Genomic DNA, 27,574 nt, shown 5'->3' on the forward strand with positions numbered 1-27,574 from the left:
GATCTTACGCATTCAATCCCCTCAAGGACTTTACCTGAACCGCCACGGTTCTCCACTTTCCCAAAAGCTCTATCCCGCAACAGGAAGGGCAGCAGGCGGCCTGGCTGAGTGTGAAAGGTTCACCCTGTCAACAACCTGGATCTTGGAGAGGACCCAGCGCGAGCCAGCGTAAGGCTTCCACCGGAAACGTGAAGTGAGAAACGAAGATCTGCCCATTCTCCCGCTGGCTCTAGGTGGTCAGGATGAGAATGACACACGTCTGTGAGGGATTTTACTATCCCTTTTACAGACTGGTCTTGGCCTACTCTCAGGGTCCGAGAGCACGGGACCTGGGTCGGGAGACCCAGGCTCAAGTCCCGGCTTCACCCCTTAACTGTGTGCGCACCGGGCGAGCCGCTGTTGGCACGCAGGTGCCGTGGGATCCAGACTCCGTCTCGCAGACTCAGTAAGTAAGGGGAGGCATGGGAAACTGCCTCCTACCTGTCAACACCAGACACCGCACTCCTAGTTTCCACGTTGTTTCTGCCACTCGCTCTCTCTGATACTCTGTGTCAGGGTATCTATCCAAAAGCCAACGACACCAATCCTGGCTCTTCCCGGGGCAATGCGCGTCCGGGAAGACATATAAGACAGGGGGAAGTGAGAACCCCAGGTAACGCACACACACAGGGGTAAGCAGAGCACGAGGGGTCCTGAGCAGTCAGGAGAGGCTTCCTGGAGGAGGTTTCAGATGAGGGGACAGTGGTGGCTTGCTAGGAAAGGAGCAGAGGAAAGAGCTTCTGTGCAGAGAGAGGCTTCGTTTGGCTGGAACAGAGACCCCCAAGCAGCGGTCAGGATGGGGGAACGCCCATGAGACCAGAGCACGAAGCCCCTCAGCCGTGTCGGGTGGGACCAGTTTCCCCTGACTGAGGCCTTCTGCAGCCAACCCAGCAGCAGCAGCACCGCAGCGGGCCGGGCTCCGGAGCCTGACAGGGCGCCTCCGTGATGGGCCCACCCTCACTGGGAGGCACACCGTTAATGAGCTCGTATTCATTGCCAATAATAAAAGAAAGGGGATTCCATCAGGGGCCATGGGCCAAGCTGTGTTTTTGTTGCTTTGCTAATTACCTTTATTTTGGACATCCTCTCTTATAACCAACAGCGCATTGGCTGGGGTCATGGGCGGTTTATGATAATATACCTCACTAATAACAAGCTATAACCAGGTGATCAGGCATGGCACAAAAATGCCCAGCTTTGGGGGCTGAATCTTTTCTTCTCTAAGACATGAAAACCAGTGGGGGAAAAAAGTCATTTACCAGCCCTGGCTGGTGTGGCTCAGTTGCTTGGGCGTCATCATGTGCACCAGGAGGCTGCCAGTTCGATTCCCAGTTGAGCACGTGCCCAGGTGGCGGGCTGGATCCCCAGGAGGGGGTGTGCAGGAGGCAGCCAACTGATGCTGCACTCTCACATGGATGTTTTTCTCTCCTCTCTAAAAATCAATAAAACATTCTTTAAAAAAAGAAGGCAATTTACCAAAAGAAACTGAGTGGCCCCAAAAGGTAAAAATACCTCCCAAACAGGAGTCATTTATGAAAACAGAACAGGATACAAATGAAAGCCTGGGGCTTAGGGGCCAGGCTGCTGTGACTGGATCCCTGGCTCCCCCCTGAGCGGTTTGATGTTGGGGGGAATGACTGACCGGTCGCTCTGACCCTCAGTCCTCTCTCTGTGAAATGGGTGTAGCAATGGTACCCGCCTCACGGGACTGTTTATTAAAACAGACAACCAAGTGAGGAACTTGGCACGGTGCTCGGCCAGGGCGTCAGCTACTGCTGTCACTATGACACTACCCTCTAGCACCTGTGCGGGGTCAGGTCTGTTCTCACCTGTTTGCGTGAATGAACACAGAATGGGTTATCCTGGTTGATCCAGACCCCGAGCACGGGGGCCACGGGAAACGCAGCCGCCTCGAGCTGGAGCTCGGGGTGTCCATCGGGACCGGCGCCCAGGAGGCCACAGCTCAGAGGCAGTGCCGTCCCAGCGGTTCATCTCAGTCTCACACGGGCTCGCTCGTGGTGGAATCAGTGTGTTAAAAACAGCACACGGGAAAATCTTCCTGATGGATCTTAAACCCCGGTTCTCAGTGCCCTCCGTTGGCTTTTAATCCCCGAGAGGAACACGTTAAGTAGTTCCTTAGGGCTTTCTCTCCCAGATTCCGATCTTACAAGTTAAAGGTGCACCTCAAAGATCGCTTCCTTTCCTTACAACCTGATACACAATCCCTCTGCCTGTGGCTATACCCAAAGGCTGCACTGTGTTTGGATGTAAACTCGCTTTAAAGCTATTTCCATTTTTGGCCTGAGCCACCCCGGGGGAGACCGGGTGGGTTCCACGCAGGTGTGACTCAGTTTCCCAATGGAATGACACCTTCCTCAGGATTCCCAGCGCTAGCATCACGGGGTTTGGAAAAGAACCTCAGCCTCACTGCACAGCATTTATGGCCGCGCAATCTTACTTTCCTTATTTAAACAGCTGTGGGTTTAGATGATTCACGAGCCTGAGTCACACCATGGCGATGACTGTGGGAAGGGTGGGCTCCTACAGGGTCCTCTTTGCATGTTAACTGCAGGGGAGGCAGGAGGTCGGGGGTTAGAGCAGTGTTTTGTAACTAAAGAGCTCCCCTCCCCCCCACACACCCCTGCTCCTGGTAAATTACTAGGAGCAGCTTCTCTTGGTGTTTGTGATGGTGTTCACTATCTTACTCTACTAATAGAAACTGCTAACAGTTTCCTGGAAATCAAATCTGCAAACTAGAGAAAAAAGGAACTAGAAAAAAATGTCTTCGATATTCTACTTCTGAGTTCAAATAATGATTCGGGAGGTTTGAAAATTATCACAGGAAAGCCTAATAAACTCGGTCCTTTGGTGCTTTCGTGTCTGCAGAGAGAAAGGCGGTGCTGGGCTGGGAGAGGTCGGCGTGGGCACCTCTGAGCCCCCTGCCCGCCTGCTGGTGCTGGGAGGTGGACAGCGGGTGAGGATGGGGCGCTGTTCTCAGAGGCTGAGAACAGGAGACAGCACGGTGGTTTGGGGAGTAACATGCTGCCTCCTGCTGGGGCATATAAGTGAGAGGGGACAGTGGCAAGAGGAAAACTCTGGCTACTTAATTTTTTTACCTGAAAATCATTCATTCAAATAGGATGCCTCTGCTGATTGTTGATGTTACTAGAACATCAATTTAGGTTGCGTTATTATTCTTTCTTTAGTGTAACTACTCTCCCATTTCAAAGCGCTTGCTGGTCAGACTTCTAAAATGCCACAGCATCACTCACTATGGGCAGCCGACCCAGAACAAAGGTGACAGGGACCACAGAGGGGTCTCCTGAGGTCGGCAGAGGCGGGAATGTGCCCCGTCAGCAGCTGGTCAGCTCACAGCGTCCTGTGAGTAAGGCTTCCTCCCAAAGGCCTCAGGATGCCCCGCATTCCTCCCCGGGAGCTAACGGGCTTCACAACGCCAGCCCTGCCAGCCCCAGGCCCAGAGTCTGCCAACTTCGGTGGCTGTCACTTCCTGGGAAGTCCGTTCAGAGAAGCGGGAAAACACTGCCTTCCCAGATTCCGAGGAAGGGGTGGGTGCTGACCTACGCTGTGTGTTCGAGATTACAATCACAGATGTGGGATGAAGAGAAAACCTCCCACATAGCCTGACACAACCCACTGGCTTCACAGACAGGAAACGGAGGGTCGGAGGGGAAGCAGTGCAGGACACTGAGCCACCACTGATTCCTAGTGGCGACCCCAGGCAGGCCGAAGGTGCCTTGTGCTGTCCCCCTGGGCAGGCTCTGGCCGCACCGAGCACCAGCAGCCGGTCTGCTAAGACAGCTGCAAACCCATCTCAGATCTGGGAGCCTATCGGACCTCAGAAACCATGGGACCGCCAGGTGCTCATCACTTAGGCTGGAAAAGGTAATGAAACGCCATACCTCAGGTTCATGCGACTTAATCACTCACTGTGAACCAGGGCCCCTCAATGACAAATGTCAGCAGGCTGGTCTGAGTGCCAGGCTTTGAAAGGAGACCTCTCTCTCTCTCTCTCTCTCTCTCTCTCTCTCTCTCTAAGTCAATGGAAAAATATTCTCAGGTGAGGATTTTAAAAAAAAGACACCTGCCTGGCACAGAGTGGGTATTAATTAAATAGCTGTAACATAAATGAACCAAAAATAATGTAACGTTTTTGTCTGAAGTTTTTTTTTTTTTTTTTTAAAGGTAATATTCAATACTGATGGAAATATGGTGAGATGGGCATTTCATACATTGCTATACAATGTGGATAATTTGGTACAAATTTTGCAGAAAACAATATGGCAAAAAGTATCAAGAATCTTTAAAAAGTTAAGCTTTTTTGACTTAATGAATTCATTGCAAATAATCTATCCTCAGGAAGTTATGATTCCTGTTATGAATCCTGCCTCCTTTACCACATGTGGGCAGGAAATATTAGTAGGGCTTTAAGTGATGGGATCAGATATAATTTTTATTTCTTCTTTCTGCTATTCTTATTTTAAAAGAAGTGTTACTACAAATGAGTTAGAAAAAAATTAAAAATACCACATTAAAAAATTGACAGAGAGGGAGGGAGGGAGAGGAGAGAGGAGAGAGAAACCTGCTATTCCACCCATCTATGCATTTACTGACTGACTGTTGCATGTGCCCTCGAATCAAACCTGAAACCCTGATGAATCGGGTCGACACTCTAACCAACTGAGCTACCTGGCCAGGGCTGCTCATCTCTCTTGAGTCTACTTCCAAAGGTGTCCCCATCATTTCCCCGCTGTATGTGACGAGAGCAGCTTTCTTTACCTGGTCTCCTTACCTGGCCTGACAGGGCCCCTCATCCACCCCCACCCCGATTTGTTCTCCGCACGGCACTGATCTTCCTGAGTGTGCTTCCTGCCACACTGGCTTCCCGGGGAGACATCTCCAGGCCAGCAAGCTGGGGCGTCAGACCTCTGTTATCAATGACCCCTCACTTCCTCTCCTTCCATCACCCCTTCCCCCCACCCCCACCCTCACCCTCACAGCTCTGCATAGGCGGCTCCTTCTGGCTGGCCCCTCAGCACAGTGCTTGCCTCCCTCCTCTCGCTGACCCGTGGAGCGAGCGCTGGCCTCTGGGAGTCAGGGACATCACCAGCATCAGGAAGCCTCCTGGATGGCACCCGGCGTGCTGTTTCTACGCGCTCATGGCACCGATCACACGTACGAACCTGCTGTGAATCCTGCCTCCTCTACCAGGACTGTGAGCGCCAGGCAAAGAGGCCCTCCGTGTCTGCTGAACGACCCAATACATGTGTCTGCCATCCGAAACAGAGTGACCGGGTCTTGTCCTGAAGGAGATCCCAACCAGAGATTTCATCACTTCCCTCAGCCAGCCACGCATCTATTTTATCACCTTGGCAATGGAGATGGTCTTTCTTATCTATTAATCAGCCAGTAAACAAGTTTATTATGTACCTGATGTCCTCCAGTTCTACCTGAATCTATTTACTCCTGCTGAGCCGATCACAGTGTCACCGAGGTCCCCCCACGTCAGCCATTTAAGTACTGCAATGGACAACAGGGTGGTGCTCACAGGGGGGCGTTAGGGGGGATAAATGGTGATGGATAGAGACTTGACTCGGGGTGGTGCACACACAATATGGTGTACAGATGTGGTGTAGAATTGTGTCCCTGAAACTTGTATCATATTGTTAACCAGTGTCACCCCAATGAATTCAATAAAAAGGACAAAATAAATTAAAAAAATAAAGTATCACAACCCACCGAAGGAAAGCAGGTCCCGTGCTGGGCCCAGGAATGTAAAGGTAAATCAGACCGTGACAGCCACCGGGAGGAAACCCGCCACCTTCTGCAGTCCACAGACCCCTTGCGCTAGAAGGGCGCGTGGCTTCTCTGGGCCTGTGTGTCAGCTTCCAACGGCCCACAATCTGCTTTCCAGTGGGACCCAAAGCAGACACAACAATGAGCCTGACTAGCAGGTCTTATTCTCATACCCTTTTATGTCACATTCCTTTCAATACACCCAAAATCATGTATATTTTTTTCCACAACAGCATTCCAGTATTGACTTCAATTTAGTGGAAGGGCAATGAGAGCAACCATTTTTAAAAACAGTGTTTTTTTGTTTTTGTTTTTTTTAATACTCAATAGATGTATCTATTCTCACCAAATTTCTTCTGCTAATGGAGAATCAACTTCCCAGTTTGGTGCAATCTTATACATTATATTTCTGGAGCTCAGATGACTTGCTGACCTACCTAATTTGGTCACACACACAATGGGAAAGAAACAAGGAAGAAAAGCGAGTTCATTATATGCACGAGGAGAACTCCCAGCTGCTGAACGCTGCGTCTGCAGGCCTCTGGGGACTTCACAGTGTGCTTCAAAGTACATGTGGTGGGATGCTGAGGGATCCTGGGGTCTCTGCTTGGAGGTGCTGGTGATGTTAGCTACTATTGTATCTCCATTTCATATTAGTCACATGTCTTCTCCACCCTTCCTCCGTGTCCCCGGCTCTGTCCTCCCACCTCGCAACCACAGAGAACGCTTCCTTCTGACTTGGACGCCTCTCCTTGCAGATCAGAGTGTTTCCTGGGACCCGAAAGGAAAGCACAGTCTCGGGGTACTGCCTCGGTTTAGGCCGGAGGCCTCAGGTGAGCTTCCCTGGGGCTGAGAATGCCCCAACAAGCAGGCGAATGTGGGTGTCTGGGGGTGGCTTCCGCACAGTCTCACAGGGGCCTGACATCCCAAAAAGGTTAAGAGCTCGATTTAGGCTGGAGTCCCTACCTTCAGGGCACTCAGACCTGAGGCAGTAAATGGAATAAACATCACCAGCACGACTGACCCTTTCTATTCAATCATCCCCAAGAGAACGAGAAATCCTGTAGTCATCACACACGAAACACCTTTTGCATCAATGAAGAATGTAACTAGAGGGGTGATCTGGACGGTCCAGCAAATATAAAATCATACTGAGGGCAATAATGCAACACTTCAAATAGCTATCAATCACTTCAAATATCTTAGTGTCTGCTTTTAGCCAGATTCAATATATTTTTCTTTGACCTCTTTCCACACCTTTAGCTTATCTGGTAACATTGATTTAAAACCAAAACATTAGGAATCAAAAGTCCCTCTGCACATGAATAGTATGAGCCCCACACATATGCCTTTCATGTAACTATTAGTAATCATATTATTTTTGTTAGACTATACTGTTACCTTCCATACTTGTGTTTTAAATAACATTATACAAAATCACTTCATATAAATGTCAAAATCAAAGCTGCCTTCACATCAACACACCACCAAAAAATAGCGAAACATATCTTAACCCTTCGCTTTCATTGGTGCCTGTGTTGTGTTGTTTTTTATAATTATCACCATGCCCAGAGTATTTACACAGTTAAATAAAAAATGTCCTTCACAGCTTTCTTTTGGTGAGATGCCATTTACAGAAATTTAAAAGAAAGAACCAGTGGAAATCAGAAATCGCTGCCATCCATACTCACCACCGAGACGCACACAGAGGGTGCCCGGGCGCGGGCCGGCCGGCCGGGAGGAAGCAGTGGGTTCATTCGGGAGAGCAGGCGAGCAGAGACAGCGAGTGGCCACCCGCCGGCCTCCAGCTCATCCTCTCTGCAGACACACGGATTCTGGAATCCTCCAGGACTCACAATGAAAACCACTAGGTTGTTTTCTCAATTCCTATGAAATGAGTCAGTAGGTCACACAGCGTCTCCACTCTGGAGACAACAATCCCGAAGCCGCACTCACTGTTTCCAGTCAGTAACCGTTCCTTCCTCGGCCCCCTGGCTGACGTGCTGCCCACAGCCCAGCCCCCCGGGGTCTGCATGAGACAGAACTCCCGGGCAGGTCCCACCAGGTTAGTCCTCTCCACGGAAGACTTCCCTGTGAAGGCTTTAGAAGGGGGGGAGGGAGGAGTAATCCAGATGGAAGTTTCTTCATCATAACTATTTTTTTGTTGAGACCATGTAGTCATTTCTTTCTTTCACATAAAGGGAGAGAATGATACTTCAACACAGAAGAGCAGTAACTGTACTTGTAAAAGCCCTGTTCTCCCCCCTTCCCCCCCTCCCTCCGCCAAAAGGACTAGTATATTCAAAAGATTCCAGGACTAGTCAATTAATCCACGTTCTGAAAATCCCTTCCCCAGCTTCTGTGAGCCCTGCAGTTCCATCATTAAATCATGCAAAGCAGAACACTTAGGAGCCTGCCAGCAGTCCTTGGAACCCGCAGGTCAAGGCGACGAATGCCAGGTTAGCAACAATCTCAACCTATACCTCCCACTCACCCCGTGGAGCGTCTCTCGTAGCCAGTGACCTTCTACACAGGAAATCACCGTCTACCAGCAAAGAATCCATAATTCCAAGAACTCACACAAATAAATACATATATATTCCGGCAAACACATGGGCACGTCTCTCAACAAAGGTCCAGAGGTCCTCCGTGACAGCTCCTCGGCAGGACGCTGGGAACACTTTTGCTTTCTGTCTAGCCAGTACTTTCTTTCTTTTTAAAGAGGAGGTTTCGTTTTGATCTTGAGAAATTCTCCTCTGATAAAACCACCAACTGAAAACCTGCCATTATAAACGAGGGATTTCACAACAGTCATTCCAAAAAACTGTGGCTATTCATTTCTGGAAGTGATTCATTGCAAAAGAATCGTTGTTGGCGGTGGGGCGAGCATGAATTTTTAGAAGGCAGCCCGGCCTCTGAGAAGTGAGCAAAAACCTCAGAGAGGGCAGCCACGTGCCCCCGGACCCCATCGGGGCTCCTGAATCACCGTCTCCAGATCACACGCTGTGACCCATTTCCTCTGACTCCCTCGGCCCCTATGCCCTGGAGTAAATCCTTGGGGGGGCGGTTCAGAGAAATCGGGGCGGGCTGCAGCCCCATTCTCCACCTGTCAACGCTCAGTTACTGGCGAGGAACCAGCATGTGGATACTCACTTCCTGTGAGTATTTCTAAAAGAGCTTATGATATTTCCTTTTTTTTGGGGGGGGGGGGGGGGGGGAGAGAGAAAGCAGCACAGCGAGGAAAGTAACCCCAACAAGCAAAGCTAAAGGCATGCAGCGTGCTCACTGCTCGCCAGCCACGCCTAATTTTAATTTGGTTTCTCAGCCCCGTGTAATTAAGACAGCCAAAGGAGACAGCATCAGAGAAAGGGGATAAAAAAGACATTTTACAAATGCCTAGACCTTCAGAGAGCGTGACCAGAAAAGTAATTTTAAGATTCAAGTGAACCAATCTGAAGCTGGTTCGAGTGTTAACCCTTCAGGGAGAGAGAAAGAGTTACTCGTGTTTATCTCCAAATTTCAAAGATGGAAATCGCCTTCCCTGCTGGGCACCGAGACATAGGAGACACGGGTGCTGAGCACCGCCCGGGGCGGGGGTGGGGGAGGGGGTGAGGAGGGGGTGTGTGAGAAGACCTGGTCCAGGTCTCTGTGATGGGGGGAGGGGGAGGAGAATAGCACTACTGCTAAGGCCCTGTCACATTCACAGAACGGCATCTGGCTTTCACACCAAAGCACGCTTTGAAAACTGGCCATGAAGAACTAGAGGGTGACCTTTAGGATTTCTCTCGGCGTTAGCCGCACCTGGTCATTTACATCAGAGGAGAGTAGAATGTCTTGACAGCTGGGCAAAGTGAGTAAGAGGAATTGCTTTTATCCCACCCCAAAAAGTACGGAAGGTGCCAGAGTTCCTTCTCTGAAGGGACTAAGAGACATTTTGCTGACAGAGAAGCTTTAAAAAAGCCTGTCCTTCATTTGGGCTCGGGGCTGTGCCTCCTCCAGGGGGTGGAGGGGTTGGTGGGAGGGTGAGGGTGAGGGTGAGGGTTAGGGTTAGGGACCACCAGCCTCTCTGAGCCACCCTCACCATCAGTGATAAACAGACTGACACTCACACATCTGCCTATTGGACCCTCTCAGCAACCCTGCCGGCTGCATTCTACTCTTCCCCCCATCCCGCAGACAAGGAAACTGAGCTGGGAGCTTAAGGACTTGGCCAGGGACACGTAATCAGCAGGCGGTAAAGCCGGCACAGAGAGCCAGGGAGCCTGACCTTGACCACCCTGCCTGCAGCCTTCCATGAGCAGGTGTGCCGGTCTCACCCAGCTGGGGTGCCTGGTAAGTTAAACAGCATATAGGAAACTGCCTTGAAAACCACCCGGGAGCCCAGCTGGTGGGGCACTGTGGCTGAGAGTCAACCTATGAACCAGGAGGTGACCGTTTGATTCCCAACATGCCCAGGTTGAGAGACTCAATTCCCAGTGGGGGGCGCGTAGGAGGCAGCTGAATGACAGTTCCCTCTCATCTATGATGTCCCTCTCTCTCTGAAATGAATAAAAACATATTTAAAACACACACACACACACACACACACACACACACACACGAGGCAGGATTATAATCATGCCAGACACAAATATATTCTTTGCAGAATTTAGAGAAAGTTAATGATAATTAAGCACTTGTCACGCTAACACTAGTTTGTTTTCTGAAAACAGCTTCTCATAATTTGCAAACTGCTTGTTTGCAAAACTTGATATTGAGTTTTGGAGGGAGAGGGGATTCGAGGCCTTCTTTTCAGGCAGTATGGTTAAGTGAGGCTCAAGGTCAGAGTTAAATTTGAATCTTTAACCTGTAGCTCCCAGGGGAACACTGACCCACTGCCCACAGCCTCACAAGGGCTGCTGTGGGGCAGTTCTCAGGCAATTTAATCTGTCAGGCCTCCATCCATCCATGTGACGCATGCATGTGTAATATTAGTCCTCACAATGATGGTCTCTTAATACTTTCCTTTTACTTCAAGTTCCTCTGGCTTTAAGAAGATAGAAAGATGAGGGAAAAACCTGTTTTCCCATTTTTTAATTTTTTTTTTTAATTAGGGAAAAACAAAGTTACTAAAATTCTGGTTATGATAAACCTAACTCAAGTTCTACCCAATTCTCTCTTTTTTCTTTAAACTTGCTCATATGTAAACTTTGTGATGTTAAAAAAAAACACACACACACAAAACTGTCTTTCCTGTGTGATCATTCATTCCTTTTATTTTTATTAGGGTGTAGCTGATGCCACTTGCTTATTGAATATGGCTACCAGAGTAAGTGGAAGTTGGGGGATTCCTCAGGTTTTGTGTGGCTTTTTAAAATATATTTTTATTGACTTCAGAGAGGAAGGGAGAGGGAGAGAGAGACAGAGAAATCAACGATAAGAGAGAATCATTGACTGGCTGCCTCCTGCATGCCCCACACTGGGTATTGAGTCTGAAACCTGGACATGTGCCCTCTTGGTTCATAGGTTGACGCTCAACCACTGAGCCATGCTGGCTGGGAACTCTCAGTTTCGAGGGTGAATGATGATATGGCAACTCACTTTTAAGAGAAGTCATTTTGATAGAGAGAAGAGGAGGTGTGTGTGTGGAGGGGAAGGGGAGAGAGAGAGAGGGAGAGAGAGAGAGAGAGAGAGAGAGAGAGAGAGAGAGAGAGAGAGAGAGAGAGAGAGAGAGACACCAATCAGATTCCTCCTGCATACCCTGCAACCCAGCATGTGCCCTGGTCAGGAATCACACAGGCAACCTTTTTGGTGCACAGGATGACACTACAACCAACCGAGCCACCCTGGCCAGGGCTGGCCATTGAGTCTTCAAGGAAGATGTAATTTCCTATGTAGGATCTTTAAGCTCTTCATGCTATTCATTCCATAAAGTCTGGCCTTGCTAGTTTCACTTGAGAGTTTTTTTGTTTTTGTTTTTGTTTTTAATGGTTCTCCATCACATTGGGTCACATCAACCTGAAAATATCTTTCCCCAAAATAAAGACATTTGTTGACAATAAAAGTCAAGCGGGGAAAAAAGTTAAGACCACATTATGGTTTTATTTCCACTTAAGAGAGCAAAGATTCTAGGAAACTGATGTACGTTAAATTTATAAGCCGGCTCTTTTTTCCTCCCTGAAGATTTATTTGGCATGAAACGTTACTTCCTGTGCTGTATCATGAAAGCAAAAGTTATTTACTCTTGTCATTCATACTTCCTGTCATAAAAACCTGAACTTGGCTGGAATATTAGAGATCACCTGCAAAAACCTATAGGGAGGAAGTGACTGCATGGATATACGTTATTTTAAGTTCACATCCCAATCTGACAAAGGGACAGACCATCCCTTTTTGGAGAGGCCAGTATTAGGCTTTATCACCTCAGGGGACTAGCCCCACTTACGGCCTGCAGAATGCCCTGGAGGGCAACAAGAGCTTTCTGCGTTTACTGAGCTCAGTCCATGGTTTGATGGCAGCCCGCAGGGTGCCTCCCAGGGGTGCTGTGTATATGCTGAGCTGCAGTGTAACTAAGAGTATCTACGGTCTAGGGTTGAAATCGTGAAGATTCAGAAACTGAAGCAGGGTAGGTAGAGGGGCTCATTGTAAATGCAAGTGGGCGTTTGCCTCTGGTGCCTGCACACGTCTGAGAGCAAACAAGCTTCCAGACTCCCAGGCTTCTGTGTGTGTGCTGGGAGTGCTGAGCCAGGGTAACATACAGGGAGAGAAGACAGTGTGCGTGAACAGATTTGTTTGCAAAGCAGGCCTAGCAAAGTCTGTCTCTCGGTGCACAGCAGGACCCATCCAACAAAACAAACACGCAAACACAGAATCTATGGAAATGGCGCTCCTTTCTGACAAGGTGTAAGGGACTGTGATGATAACTGGCCAGAAGGTACAATAGCCAAGTTTATTTATTCAGCACTGCCATCTTCTGTTAATCCTTCATACTAGAATTTCCAATTGGACAGTGAGGTCATTTAAACTCATTAGGAGAGAACAAAACCAACGCAGTCTACTTCCTTTAGTTTAACTAATTGTATGGCCATCTGACCAAGCTTGGGAGTTGGGACCCTGACTCCCTTCCTTACTGAACAGAGCTGAGCCAGTCGTCACCGATCTGACCAGCCCCTTTCTCAGTGACGGCTGCCTCTGTCCGCTCTCTCCCATTCCCGCCTCCAATGAACACTGTTCCCCCACAAGTATAAAGGCCTTTTTAATTGGTCAACTTGCCAGCGAGCAACCGTGTGGTGGAAAAATACAGGGACTCGGCTCTGCCAGACACAAACCATGAGATCCAGAGAAAGTTATGTAATTTTCTTGGGTCTCAGTGTTCTCATCTATAGCATGAAGAAAACAGCTATCAAATTATGTGATCTAATCCATGGTGTACACAATCATCAAACATAATCTTGTGAAATTTAGTCTCCTTGGGTCACTGCACACCTTAAAAAAGCTTCAGTGACTTTGCTAAAATTTAAGTTCTTCTGCTGAATTAAATGGGAACGTCTCATATGAAGTGAAAGGCACCACAGAAATACAATAGCAACTCTAATAGGAATAATTTTCTAAAAATATATTTTTATTGATTTCAGAGAGGAAGGGAGGGAGAGATAAAAATATCAATGATGAGAGAGAACCATTGGTCGACTGCCTGCTGCACGCCCCACACGGGGTGTATCGACCCCGCAACCCGGGCATGTGCCCTGACCGGGGATTGAGCTGTGACCTCCTGGTTCACAGGTTGATGCTCAACCACTGAGTCATGCTAGCTGGGCTAGAAATCACTTCTTGAGCTGCATGCACTATGTATTATCCAGGAGTTTTATATATGTGGGCTCTGGTTCCTATACCATGCTATGAGTGGGTTTTATTACTCTACATGACAGATCAAGAATTTTAGGTTCTGTGAATAATTCACCCAAGTTTTATAACCTAGTGAAGTGCCAGGGATGGCAATGCAAATCTATGTGGTTGAGTATAAAGCCCACTAAGCCTACCAGAGTGCTTTGCCTATAACATGATGGGGGTGGGGAGGGGGGGAAGAAGGGGCAAGGGTCCTTAGTAACTTGAGTAATCATTCGCTGACTCCCTGTGGTTACCAGGCTGCAGAAGGAAGCATAGGTCATCAGAATAGAAAAATATTGACCAAGTTATCACTCAATGTGTAGATCACATTAACATGAGTATCTATTCCTGCTCACTTTCTTGGCTGGTTAGCATCACAGAATAAAAATGCAAACACAATACAGTTCACTTGTAAGGTGAAACTGCACGTTTACATGAAGTCGACAAGGATGACTCCAGAGAACTGCCTGCTCTTTTGTCACACATGGTCATGGACAAGTAAGGGTCAAAGAGAGTTTGAACAGTTGCTAACTGTTCAAGGAAGGAAAAGTCAACAGAAATGATTACATGAGCGAGAGACTCTTTGAGAGAATGGTTTGTCTATCAAAAGACCGAGAGCGGCCCCTGGGAACATTTGAATGTGTAGGCACCCTCTTTAGGTTGTGATTCTACCACAGAAGTCAACATTCAATCTTTGCTCTAAAGAAATAACATATTGTTGCGCCATATCCCAAATTTCTGTTATATAATGTAAAACAAGCTTAAGATTCCATTTTTAAAACTTCTCCTAATAAAAGTTAATCCCAATAAAATACTTTTAAAAATGTTTCTCTCTCTTTCTCTTCCCCTCTCTTTTCCTTTTCTCTAAAATCCATAAACATATCCTTGGGTGAGGGTTAAAAATGATGTTACTGTGCATTTTAAATGTGTGACTCAGCTTTAAGTTGATTCTCTCAAAGTCAGTTTTCTAGACCATTATCTTCAGATAACAACCTCTAGTAATGATCGTGACAGAGAAAGGAAGAATAAAAGGATTACTGAAATGCAAACAGCAGTCAGCAAAAAAGCACTAATCCTCTAGTCCACAAGTAGAAAGTAATGTCCTGGTTTTCCACCCATTTCAAGGTTCTCCCTAGTCCAAAGCACGCATGCTCATGGGCTCCACGTCCATGCCCACTGCTGCATCTATGGTGGCACTGACGTGGCATTCAGCCACATGGTGCTGAGCTGACCCCTGGGCAGGTCTGCTGTCCAGGCAAAACTTGACTGCAGTTCAGGCGACTCTCAGTGTAAAACCAAATTTTACAAGACACATTCCATCCATTCCATCTTTACCCAGCTACCTCACAGTTTCCACTTCTTTTCCAAAAGACAGGAGTTTATACCCTGGAAGAATCTTGTCTTATAATAATCTACTTTAAAAAGGTCCCAGCTGTGTCAAGATTCTTCCTGATAAAAAAAACCCTGTAAATACACTTGTGTATAAAACTAAACCGTTTTGGTGTCTGCATATTCTTCAATCAAAAGTTCGGAGAAGGGCTATTTTGAGAGAGATTTAATGGGATTTGTAACGTAAAACCTCAAATGCATATTGACTTACTAGTAACCAACATGACTCTGGAATACAAAGTGTGGTTGTTGCACTTTTCCTACTATTATGTCCGTCTCCCAGCATCTAAGAAAATAATGTCCCCCACGCCAGAGAAACCCAAGAACGCGTGCCCTCAGAGGACTGCGTCTAAGCTGGGAAATGCGTAAAGCCACCAGAACACCGAGTGAGCTTTGGCCTTGCAAGACTGTTGTTTGCTGTGGGGATCTTGGCCTGCTCTGAAGAGACAGCAGTTCCGTGACACTCTGAAACAGCTCCTTGCCTCTGAAAATGAAAGGTGTTCTTCATTTGGGACCATCCAGAGCCTGTGTCCTACACATAAGAGCTGAGGTTCTTTTCGTACACATGCAAAGGATACCCATGCTCAATGATGCAAAGTGCAAAATCAACATGCAAGTACACACAGGAGCCTTTCGAGGTCCAGAGGCTGACGGGAATGAGGTGAGCAGAGGTGGGATGGAAGGAAGAGGTGGCAGTGTAAGTGGTTTTGAACTATGAATCCAGAAGATGTTTAACACAGCACTGGTTTCCAAAGAGGAGTTGGTGGCACTGACCCCAAGGACATCATAATGATTGGCTGCTTTGCATATTAATGAGGGCCACTGATAAAGACATTCTCTCTCAAGACCCTGAACAGAAGCTGAGTGTGTGCTGCAGCCCCACTGCTAGGCCTCGGCAGGGAGGCCCGCTTCAGGAGCTCGGAGCGCTCGCTCTGGAGAGCACTCAGCGGACAGACAGCACTTGGTTTCCCCCATTTAACCAGGTCACCCAGGCATGGAATGCACAGCTCTGCCAGACACAGCGCGCTTTGGATGCCTGAGAAACAACAGCTCGTCCGGGTCACTGATGCGAACAGAGGCCAGGGTTTCCATTTTCTCAGCTTTGAATGGCAGCCTTGACGTCACAACTGCTAGGAACTACTGCCAAGAGCGCCCTGGCTATCCTGTGGGCCGTTTTAAACTCGTTCTGGCATCTTCTGTGGCTGCAGAGTGTCCGCAGGAGCAGAGGTGAGTGACCAAACTTAAAAATAAAGGAAGTCTTCGGGCTGATAAAGCAGACCTTTGACTCAGCCAATCATTGTCTCAGAATCCAGGATGAACTACAGCTCCTGACAGACAGTCTCCCAGGGAGTGCCGGGAGCTGGTGGCTGCACTGCCACGTGGACTCCCCTAAGAGCGGCCGGCACCTAAGTCCCGGGACAGGCAAGGAGCAGGCAGCCAGTGTTTGTAAGAGACCCTCTCTTACTTTCCAGGGTGAAAACAGCCTCTGCAGGATTTTATAATTTACCCTCAAACAATTAAATATCGGCACTGGCACCCAACTGCAGGTGTCTGAACAAATGGGTGGAAATGTTCAAATGCCGGCAGGCTTCAGCTATCATCATCAAAAAGGAGTGTAAGCCACAGAGCAGTTGGAAAAGCATGATCTTTCATGTTTCAACCTCACTTCAAAATTATAGATTACATTTAGCTGTGTGAGTGTCAGATCACTTACATGCACCGTACGTGCTGTGCTCACTACAGACACACCGAGCGGTCTGTGGAGCGGATCTGACAGCCTGGGACCACCCCCTACATGGCCTCCAGACAGCTTTCTGTTGCCACGTCTGCCCCGAGTTCAGTCCTCTGTCAGGAGCACTAAGCTTTCACCAAACCCAAACCCCAGCCGCAACCACAGTCCTCATGGCCTGCTGGGACAGCTGATGCTAGAAAACCAGGGGCTGAGGGTCACCCCTGAGGGGTGGGGTACGGTGGGGTGGGGTGGGTATGCGTGTGTGTGTGTGTGTGTGTGTGTGTGTGTGTGTGCGTGCGCAATGTCTGGCCCAAGCACAAGCGATGATGATGTACTCACTTCAAAAGATAAAAGAGGATACAATTTGGATCCAGAACTCTCGCATAAGGCCCTACAATGGAGCACAGCCCTCATGCCTTCGGACTGTGCTCCATCTGAGGCCTGTTGTGGAATCTGGCCTCTGCTCTCAAATGACCTTCCCTGGGTAGGGAGCAAGCACTGTGTCTTGCTCGTGCTTTTAAAAGAACCCTGATTATACAATGGAGAAGATACAGCAAAAATTACTTTGTAACTGCATTTTCCCTCCCAAAAAAATGGGTGATTATCCTCAAGAGGTGAAACTTATTCTAGCCCTACCCTTGTTTTTATTTTATAGGAGCTTTTTTTTTTTTTATAGGTTAAGAACTATAATTAAGTTTCCTCTGAACTGATTTCTTAAACTTTTCAAGATGAGACTGATGGGACTTTTCAAACTGTTAAGTTTTCAAAAGAAAACAATTTGTTTTTATCCTTATGTAAGGCATGAGAAACGAGAGAATTTTTTTTCCATGTGGATCTTGATTAGAATTTTTTAACGTTCAAATTCCTAGTTATAAATCACAGTAAATAATTAGTCATTCATTCAGAAGCAACTATCGAAAAGGTGGTATTTAAAAGAGCAAAAATAAATCATGATGTGATTAAAATTCTACGCATGTCTTCACTTCAAGGCGAACACTGTGCCCATCTGGGTATTTAGTAGGTGCCCCATATCACTGGGGTCTAGATTTAATTATGTCATAAAGAAGGCACCGTACTTCATTTGTTCACAAAAGATCCCAGAACTTTACGGTTATGACAGTGGCGTGAACTGTTAACTAAGGTGACCAGATGTCCCGCTTTTGGCGGTGGGACAGTTCTGATTTTTAACAATTTGTCCCATGACCCATGGCATTTTTAAAGAGTCCAAAAGATTTTAAAGAATCTTTCCAAAAATCAGGACTTTTTTTAAAACGCTGCAGGACGCGGGACAAATTGTTAAAAATCGGAACTGTCCCGCCAAAAGTGGGATGTCTGGTCACCTTACAAAATGAGTCTTTTATTTTTAAATCATTTAAACATTGGATCAAGCGCAAATGTGAACAAACTTTCAATGAACTAGTTTTCTAATAAGGCAAGGTCATTTTAAAGATAATTTCCAGCTGTGGCAGATTTCTGCTTGAATTTCCTCCTCTGCTTAAAGGCCCTGGCTGCTTTTAGTCAGAAGGGCCAAAAACACGAGAGACAAGAGTTGTTCCCTGGGGGACTCGACCCAGATCCCGAGACCTGAGACACCAGCCATGTTCCCTGAACAGAAGGCATTGCGTTTGCTTGATCTAGTGGTGAGGACCTGAGAGCTGAGACCACAGCCCTCCCTCCAGGGGACAGCAGACAGGGAAAGCCCTGGGCCCAGCGGCTCCTGCTGTGCAGGGCTATCGTGGTTGCAGTCACTCCTGCGCAGGCAGACTGGCCAGCCAGGGGGCTGTCCTCAGCAGGGAAAGTGGCCTTCCTTACACCCACACCCTCCTGTCCACTGAGTGCGGCACACACAGCAGGCCTGATTCCTGTTTTCAGTGTGAGGACAATGATGAGACTTTTCCATACATCTTCTTTAGGAACAGATAAGCACTGTAAACACAGAAATGAGCTCTCCCTTTTCTAGTTCTTCTGAAAATGGGAACATAGCAACTTCTTCTAAGAGAATATGTATATTATGTATATCATGTATATCAAACCTTATTTGTTAAAAAAAAAATAATAATAACATAAAAAGCTTTCTCCTCTGGTTTATCAGAACTCAGCCAAGAGTCACCATCAACCCTAAAACACTCATGTGAGAAATTAGCTTTTTACAGATCGGCATTTCAGCTTGTTAGGAAAATCCCTCCCTCCCTCCTACCTATCTACTATTTACATATGTCATGACACTAATCTCTAAGAGTGACTCTGTACTAGACAGCTTTGTAAAAACCAAAGTCTGTATGCTCATAAATCTACCTTCTGTTGTTACCCTTAGTTTCTGAATATGTACACACAGAGTTAACACCAGGTTTAATTCAGATTCTTTACTGTACATGTTCGTTTCCCTCATAGCACATCCTCGCCTTTGCAAGCCACCCTTTTCGCCCACTGTCCTGCAGCTTCCACGGAGGAAGGACTGATGTCTGGGCTGTATAAACACTGTGGATGGAGGGCAGGAGGGCAGGAGAGTGGAGAGAAGAGACAAGTCGTAAGAAGAGGAAGGAAAGGAAAAAGTGTTGCAGCAACACCTGCACTAGTTTTAGAAAATGCAAAGACTTTCAGAGTTTCATCAGAATACTCATTTGTAGAACTGAAAATTCTTTGTAACCATTATCTCATAAATCTCAAGATAACCCCCAGCAATCTTTTAACATTAAATTTAAACAACTGTTTATGACTCAGAGGCAGAGCAATGAGGATACTGCTCCTTGATCTTCCATGTTTTACTCATACGCCAGCCAGCATGCAAGCAGGCACTCCTGTGACTGACCTTCCGCGTCCTCTGTGTGTCAGAACAGGCTACGCCTCTCTCCGTTTAAGAACAGTGATAAAGGTCTGGTATTTCTGTTTGTTCGTGTCCTAGAGACACAGAGCCTTGATTTTAACCGTGGGCATACATGTGGAAAAGAACTAGTTCTCAGGCGAGTCTTCTCATTGTTACCACCCACGTCAGCATGCAGCTTCCTGGTGACGAAGCAGAGCACTGGGTCGGAGGAGGACCTCAGAGCGGAGGACCAGGAAGGCAGGTGTGTCACCAAGAGGGTCCCCCCGATCGATCGCCCAGCTGTAGGGAGAGCGTCAAGGTGCTCTTCCTCACGCAACGTACCCTACACTGGGCATCGCCACCCACACAGGGCAGAGGAGGACTTGCCCTGCTCACACGGCCCATGGCTGACAGAGCTGCACCGCAGACCAGGGCTCACAGGCTGGCTGGCTGCAGCCATCACGCGCACCGCAGAGAAAGTGGGAACACAGACTTCTTCTAAGGGAAAGAAAACTCCAGAGAGATCCTCGTGGTTTTGAAGCATCTTGTCTAGGAACCGTTACTGACATGAAGCTTAACCTGCTGAGCTGAGTGCAGCCCCAATCTGGTCCGTGTTTGCCACGACGGGCTTTTGCCTAAAGCCCGGCTGTCGAGGCAGAGATGGACATGAATGCCATCGTCCTGGGAACTGTGAGTATTAAAAAGATCAAAGCATGCCCTTGTGCGCCTTCATACGGGTCTTCCGTGATAACCTGCCTTCTGAAAAATACATTCAAACTCAGTTCCGGCCGGAGCACAGTCGATTGAGATCGGAAATTCGGCTTTCTAAAACATTTTGATCAGTTAAATTTCTTAATCACGTTGTTAGCCGAGGGTCCACAATATGCCCAGAATAATTAAGATGACAAAGTAATAAACCACTCCCTGCACGCAAGCAGTCCATACTCTCTTTTCTTCTCCCTTCTCCTCCTGCACGCCTGCATCTTCTCCTCGACTGGTGTGGCTCAGGAAATCAGGCAAACACCTTCCACAAACACCGGAAGCTAAACTGCACGTCACGACACACAGCACACAGGCAGAGAGGTGTCAATTCTGACAGCCTGGCTCGTTCACCTGGGTCCTGACCTGTGTCACCAGTGTCCCAGGAATGTGAGGACCATCAGCTGGGGCCTGCTGACGGTGGGGAGGACTGACATATTCCAGTGTCATCTGCAAGAGTGTTTCCAGGTCTTGCTGCAGCTCCCAGCAGCCCCAGCAGGAGATGGAACCAAGCAAGGCCGACTGATCTAGGATCTGATCCTGGTGCCAAAGTGAGCTTGTCAAAGGCCCTCAGGACAAATTGTGTTTTCCAAGGCTGGGGCTTGGCTTCTTTGCTTTAAAAAGGGATTCTTAGTATTTACTGCAGTAAAATTGAGCACTTTCAAATTTCTGCCAGATCCCCTGGAGAAATATGGTTTTATTAACACCAAACAAATGTGGTGTTTGAAAGGCAAGAGACCCAGATTCCAGTCCCTGGCCCGCTACTGACTCATTGGGTGGCTTCAGGCAAATAACTTACATCAAGTAGATGGCATTTGCAATGAGTACAGAGTGGGCACTTGGTGGGAGGTCAGTGCCCTGTGAGGTCTGAGGACAGTTCAGTGTGAAACTAAGTCAGTAGAGACAAGGCCCTTTGCCAGGTCCCAATGCCTGGAGTGCTGTTTTGTGGTTGGGTTCAAGGTGGCCCTAACATTTTTTAAAACTTGAAGTGGAAGACACTGGGTAAGATCTGCCATTTAAAATGGGGAAGATCCACAGAACAGCTAAGAGCACAGCTTTTAGGCGCCAACTCGGTGGATTCAAGTCCTGGGTCTATCACTTTAGCATTTTAGTTTTGTTTGTTTTTTTGTCTGTAAAATATGAATAAGTAGTATCTACCAGTCACAGGCTGTTGTGAAGATTAATTAGGTGGTTAATTCACGTAAAGTAAGCACCCAGTGAGCATTAGCTATTAGCTAAAAGTTAACCAGGTACTAAAGCCAAATATAATAATTGAGTGTACATGTTTTCATTTTTAATTTATATATACAGTTTTATTTGGACCTCATGAAAATCCCAGAGAGAGTTACTAACATAATAATACTTAAACCTTTTTATAGCCCTTTAGGGTTTACAAACCACTTTCCCTTTATTTTCTAGGAAGCTCATATTATTGTCACTTATTCTTTTACAAGTCACACTTCAGCAACAAAAACAAATATAGAACTTTAAGAAATAATATTTTAAAAATAAGTATCTCAGTGGCTGGGTTAAATAGCATGCTAGAAGTGGCGGGAGATACGATGCTTTAGATGCGGTCCACATGCCGTCATCTCCATCCCAGACCTGTCTCCCAAACGGCAGGCTTACACAGCCACCTGTCTGCTCGACGCCTGCACTGAGCCCTAACAGCCATCTCAGTGTCGCCATGTCTAAGGCAGAACTGCTTCCTCCCTCCCCCATAAACAAGACAATGGGTAACTGTGATACAGTCACAATGACTGGAGTTTTACAGCAACACCCTAGAATATTCCTGCAAGACTTCTGGTGGGCTTCACTCCATGGTCGCACAAGGCACCGCTGCACACCTAGCCCTGCCCTGACTACATGGGCTGCCAGTGCTTTCCCTCCAGCAGCCACAGCAGCCTTGCTTTCTACTTTCCCTCCCTCTTCCTTCTATTCCGTCTTTAGTCTTCACTCCTCCCTCCCTCAGTGTATGCAAATTAACCGCCATCTTTGTTGGTTTAATTTGCATACTCGCTCTGATCGGCTGGTGGGTGTGGCTTGTGGGCGTGGCTTGTGTAGTGGAGTGATGGTTAATTTGCATATTACTCTAATATTAGGTTAGATATGCAAAGGAAGTGCAGTTATATCCCCAACCACATGGATGCATTTTACAAACATAACATGAAGGAAAAACAAACTGCAGAAAGCCACATGAAGTGTGACACAAATTTTATGTGTCTAAAAATACCTTTAGCACCCTGGATGGTTTGGCTCAGTGGTGGAGTGTCAGCCTGAAGACTAGAGAGTCTCAGGTTCAAATCCCAGCAAGGGGACTGACCTCAGTACCAGGTCCCAAATAAAATAAATAAAAATACTTTTAGCAATGCACATTTATGTGATAAAATATATTTGCTTGAAAAGTCAAGAGAATTATAAACACAATTTCAGAATTGTGAGGAAGTTGGAGAATGACAGAAACAAAGTCCTACAAAGAAATCCAAAAGTATGATAATTGTCTAACTGTTCAATTGGGTGGTGGCTCACTAGAGCACGTTTTGTTTTGATTGTGCTTTAGTGCTTACTTATATGTTAGATATAACCTTTCCTATGTATCAAATAATCAACAAATTAAAAAGACAGAAATACAACCCATAAAAATAAATTGCGTTGAAAGTCAGACTTCAAACCAATAAGTAAGCAGTGAAGGGAAGTAAATCTTGCTAAAAAATATGAACAAATTAATGTACACTAACAAAGCTGGTTATGGGATATAATTACTTTAACAAGTAATTATATAACAAGGATGAATGAAACAGGTATGTGGTGCATGGATCAAATGCCAAGAGGAAAGTGGCCAGATTTACAGGTCAGAACAAATTCATTAGCAACCTTTTTCCTATTTTGCTAGGCCTTCTTTCTTAAGGATTGACGTTACTTGTTTTATGTGATGTGTTTAGCAGGTAGACGATCCAAGGCCGCCAGGGACGAGAACATCTCCCGGCCCCGCGGGCCTCGGACCCCTGGAGCCCGGGCTTGCCCAGAAGCTCAGAGCCGCAGCGGGAAGGTGGTCTTAGAGTCACTCTTTCTTTCTCCATCAGCACTAATAGCAGACAGTCTGTTGTAGGTAGACTCAGAACCTCCCTTCCTCTTTCTAGAACATCTAAGATGCCACTCTTAAAATGAACATACTAGCACAGACTATTCTGGAAGCAAGTGAAGAGCTCAAAGCAACCGTAGGCATGAGATGCCTTGTGCATTTATCTGTTTGAACAGGCATAAGACAAAGAGGCCTGCGCACTTCTTGTCCTTTTCAAATGAGAGCTGGTTCTAATGAAGTGGCCAGGAAGGAGAAGCTGGTTGGGTTGAGATTTGGCAGGGGCTTAGGTAAAGAAATGCCTTTGTAGCTGGTCCTAAATATTATGGTAACTTGGACTGAGTTAGTCTCCAAGGGAGAAGTCGCCACATGTTACAACAGAAGCCATGGGGCTTGGCAAGGAAGGGGATGAAAGAATTACAATGAACGCAACACCGTTTCTCCATCACGGCGAAGACGTGCCGGCCAGGCTTACTGCCCGGGGCTGCCGCCTGGCCGCTCACATTAACCACTGCGCTTTCAGATCAGCCTTCACCGCATCCTAAAATAAATACTCTGAATTTCCAATGAACTCTTCAAGGAGACCGTTTCCTTCCTTCTTACTAGAAAAATGAACAAACAGTTCATAATAGTCGGAAAAAAGGAGTGCCCATGACACATTCCAGTGCCATCTGCAAGAGCAAAAATTCTGATTTTGAGAATGGTGGGAAGTAAATTTTCCAAAGCTATTAATTTTATTGCTCCTGTGCTGTTTGTTTTATTTTGTCTTTGACACTATCGATATCCCACCCACCTCCACCTGTGCTCTGTTTTAATGTATGCACCAGTCTTCCCCATTTAAATTTTGAAAAATGACATTCTTGTCTCTGTTTTGCTATTTTGACTGGTAGTTCCCAAGCATAAACTGCCCTGCTCTGAGGCTTTCCAAAATGAAGAGGATGCTCAGACTGCCACAAAGCAGGTCGCTAATGAGTTTTACTGAGTGGCTCTTTGCTCCTGCATGGCCTGGGTTTGGATATACATTCTAAGGCTTATTACACACCAATAACAATGGAGCTTCTAGCTATTCAACATCATCTTAGGTGAAAAATATTAGAAAAGGCATAGGCTCACAGAATAAGTATGTACACAGACCTGTATATTTTATGAAACACTATGAGCCCAGAGCTGACTCTTGTAGACCATGCCATTTTTTTTTTACAAAGAAAAAAAGAAAATGCATGCTACTTACTTAAGGTCTTCAGAGATCATCACATATCTTCACAATTAAAGGCAAGACTATAAGTTTAGGCACTGAACACCAAAAAGCTCTGATTTCTATTTTTTGGTCCACGTCATCATAATTTACTATTCTCAATAGGGAAAATAAGCTTATATAATGATGCTGAATACACTATCTAGTTTCCAATTATGAGAATCAAATGAAATGAATTAAACTTTGACAAAAATGAGGCAAAACCTATATATATTAAAGCCTAAGCGACTGAATGACTGGATGGCCGGTCGCTATGATGCACACTGACCGCGAGGGGCAGACACTCAACACAGGAGCTGCCCTCTGGTGGTCCATGCACTCCCCACAGCAGGAGTGCTGCTCAGCTGATCTACGGGTGACAGACTGACTGGGCTCGAGCCCACAGCAGGTGCAGCAGGGCCAGGATGAGCAGGAGCCGCAGGCAGGAGTGGCAGATGGCATTGGACTGCCTGTTTCGGCCCAATCCCTGCAGGCCATGCCAAAGGCCTCTAGCATAAATCTAAATAAAGCAGTTTCAGTTTACAAACTGGCTTTTCATGTACCACCATGTATTTCATTAAAAAAGAAATGAGAGTATTTATGAGACAGGTGACAAACTAAGGGGTGTGTGTGTGTGCACATGCACACGGAGAGAAAGACACACAGAGAGAAACAGAGAGGAGATGGGATAATGAAAGAAACAGAAAACTTTAGGAATGTTTTTTACAATGCATCATTGGATGTTTTCCTTAGAAAGCACCAGTATTGTTCAGATGCTGTCCTAGACCAGTGTAGAGTCCAAGCTATAACAGAGCAGCCTTGGGTGCTAATCCTAGGGATGCACACCTGGGTATCTCTGGGGAAGGAAATTCACTGACAGAGTCACACAGCACCTGCCTGAAGCCAGGCTGATATGCTCGTCCTGGAGCACGGCAGAGAAAGGCAGGCGCCTGAGGGCTAAGCCACCTGAGTCTAAAGTACCCTTGCAGGTTGGTGCCCTCTCTCGCTGGCCCCCCTGCTGCCTGGTAGTGATCACAGAGAGCACAGTGAGCCTGTCAGTCACTCAACACAGATGCAGTAAGCACCTACTACGTGCCAGATCCTGCACTTAGTAGGTGCTGAAATACGTTGATGAAGTGGAAAAAAGTTCCTATCCTCCCGGAGCTTGTAGTCTGGCTGGGAAGAGTAGAGGGCCCAGGGAGGCACCGCACGGGCACAGCAGAGTGACTGAGAGCACCTGTGGGCATTCTTAAGATGAGGTTTAAGCCCTGCTCTGCCACTTACCTTGGCAACGTTACCTAACTCTCTAATCACCGCTGTCCTTCATGTGAAATGGGGTGATAGCGCTGAGAAGGCCCCATGAGATTATGTTTGTAAAGCACTTAAAGCAAGGGGCCTGGCACACGGGAGGCCGGGAAATGGCCGCTTTGCTGGTTATTCCCTCGGAGAACAAAGGGACATACACAAAGAGGTTCGCTACCTTCTTCCCCAGAACACACCCCAAACTGTTGGACAAGGAACTACACACGACACTCCTTGATCACGTTGTTACATGACTTTTGGCAAGTGAGATGGCCACCAGAGTCACTGGGCTGGAAAGCCCCACGGCCAGCCTGTCCCCTCCTCCGCACTCGCCACTCCCAGTGCCTGGTCCTTTCTTGGCCGTGTGACCACAGCACTTCCGCAGCCACGAATTTGGCACCTCCTCTCTCTGACTGCAACCCTACCCTGCAGCTCCCTGTACTAAGTACTTAGGACATTAGGGCAGCCCAAATCAATAACCCCAATAAACCCCAAACTCCAACTCCCACTGTGCCCCAAGTGGAGGACCAGCAACAACTCAGTCAGAAACTTACATGTTGCCTTTTATTCCTCTCTCCCCCTCTTCTTCCACATCCAACAAATCCCCAAATGCCAACACATCTACATCCTTTCCAAAAGTAAGTCTGATCACGCGGCCCGGCGGGTAAGTTCACCAATGCCTCCCCATGTCCTGAAGGAAATGGCCAGGTGCCCCAACACGGCTCCCGAGGCCTCCCCCGAGAAGCTGCTGCCTGCCTCTCCAGCCCGGTCACCTCTGACCTTTTCCATCTCATGGCACACAAACTAATTACCAAAATTCTGCGGCCACCAAACAACATGTTATATTTTTTTGGCAATCTGACAAAAAAAAAAAAAATGGGTTCGATTTCGATTCATTCGCATTGGATGGCTATTGTGCTGGCCGTTGTCATGTTCAATGTGGCAATCTAAGGGCAAAGAGGTCAGCGCCCCTGCCTAAGTAGTCAGGTGAGCATGTTCTAAAAGTGCTTGCGGCACACCGGCCGGAGAGCGCTGCTTAGCCTCATCTCCCTGCGACTGTCCCTCCATCCCAGCCTCACGATTTCGTGTGTCCCAGGTCTACCCAGCTGCTCTCCTGCCTCCGCATCTTACCACGTTCCCCGTCTCACCTTTTATCTCGGCATGCATCGTCTGAGTGCCGTGTGCGGTCCTACAACTTCCTTTGGAGATGTTCCCTGTCCCCAGGCTCGGTGAAGTGCCCTGGGCAGGAGTTTCCTTACAAACCGGCCCCTCCCCCTGCGTTACCCTCACCAACAGCACGGGGCCTCCTCCCCAGGGAGTAGGGGCACACTGTACTGCCACAGCCATGTGGGCCTGAAGGACCCTCGGCAAGGGTTTGCTGAATAAATGAACAAGCAGTTGATTCATAAACCCCTATCTCTGACCCTCCTATTTGCCTTTTAGATTTGGGTTCCACATCTCCAGTCCAGATGGACAGCTTCCGGCACCTGAACGGAGTACGTACAGAACAGACAGAGATCTCTTTCTTCCAAACCTAGTTCAGCAGGGAGAGCACAG

The 27,574-nt window shown here is 47.3% G+C and overlaps 3 long non-coding RNA genes across 3 annotated transcripts; all 3 read right to left on the reverse strand.

Moving 5' to 3' along the window:
* Nucleotides 1–1,183: 1,183 nt before the first annotated feature.
* Nucleotides 1,184–17,127, reverse strand: LOC118712889. Its single transcript, XR_004986157.2, has 3 exons — nucleotides 16,250–17,127; nucleotides 14,866–14,870; nucleotides 1,184–1,195 (listed from the first exon to the last, which is right to left on the reverse strand). It is a non-coding gene; the product is annotated as an uncharacterized LOC118712889 (long non-coding RNA).
* LOC118712896 lies at nucleotides 6,017–9,796 on the reverse strand. Its single transcript, XR_006740728.1, has 3 exons — nucleotides 8,348–9,796; nucleotides 7,545–7,740; nucleotides 6,017–6,624 (listed from the first exon to the last, which is right to left on the reverse strand). It is a non-coding gene; the product is annotated as an uncharacterized LOC118712896 (long non-coding RNA).
* A 547-nt stretch (nucleotides 17,128–17,674) lies between the features above and the next one.
* Nucleotides 17,675–22,176, reverse strand: LOC118712883. The gene is made up of 2 exons (XR_004986149.2): nucleotides 18,181–22,176; nucleotides 17,675–17,976 (listed from the first exon to the last, which is right to left on the reverse strand). It is a non-coding gene; the product is annotated as an uncharacterized LOC118712883 (long non-coding RNA).
* Nucleotides 22,177–27,574: the final 5,398 nt, after the last annotated feature.

Source organism: Pipistrellus kuhlii, unplaced genomic scaffold (assembly GCF_014108245.1).
Source record: "Pipistrellus kuhlii isolate mPipKuh1 unplaced genomic scaffold, mPipKuh1.p scaffold_m20_p_10, whole genome shotgun sequence".
In the NCBI taxonomy this organism is placed as follows: domain Eukaryota; kingdom Metazoa; phylum Chordata; class Mammalia; order Chiroptera; family Vespertilionidae; genus Pipistrellus; species Pipistrellus kuhlii.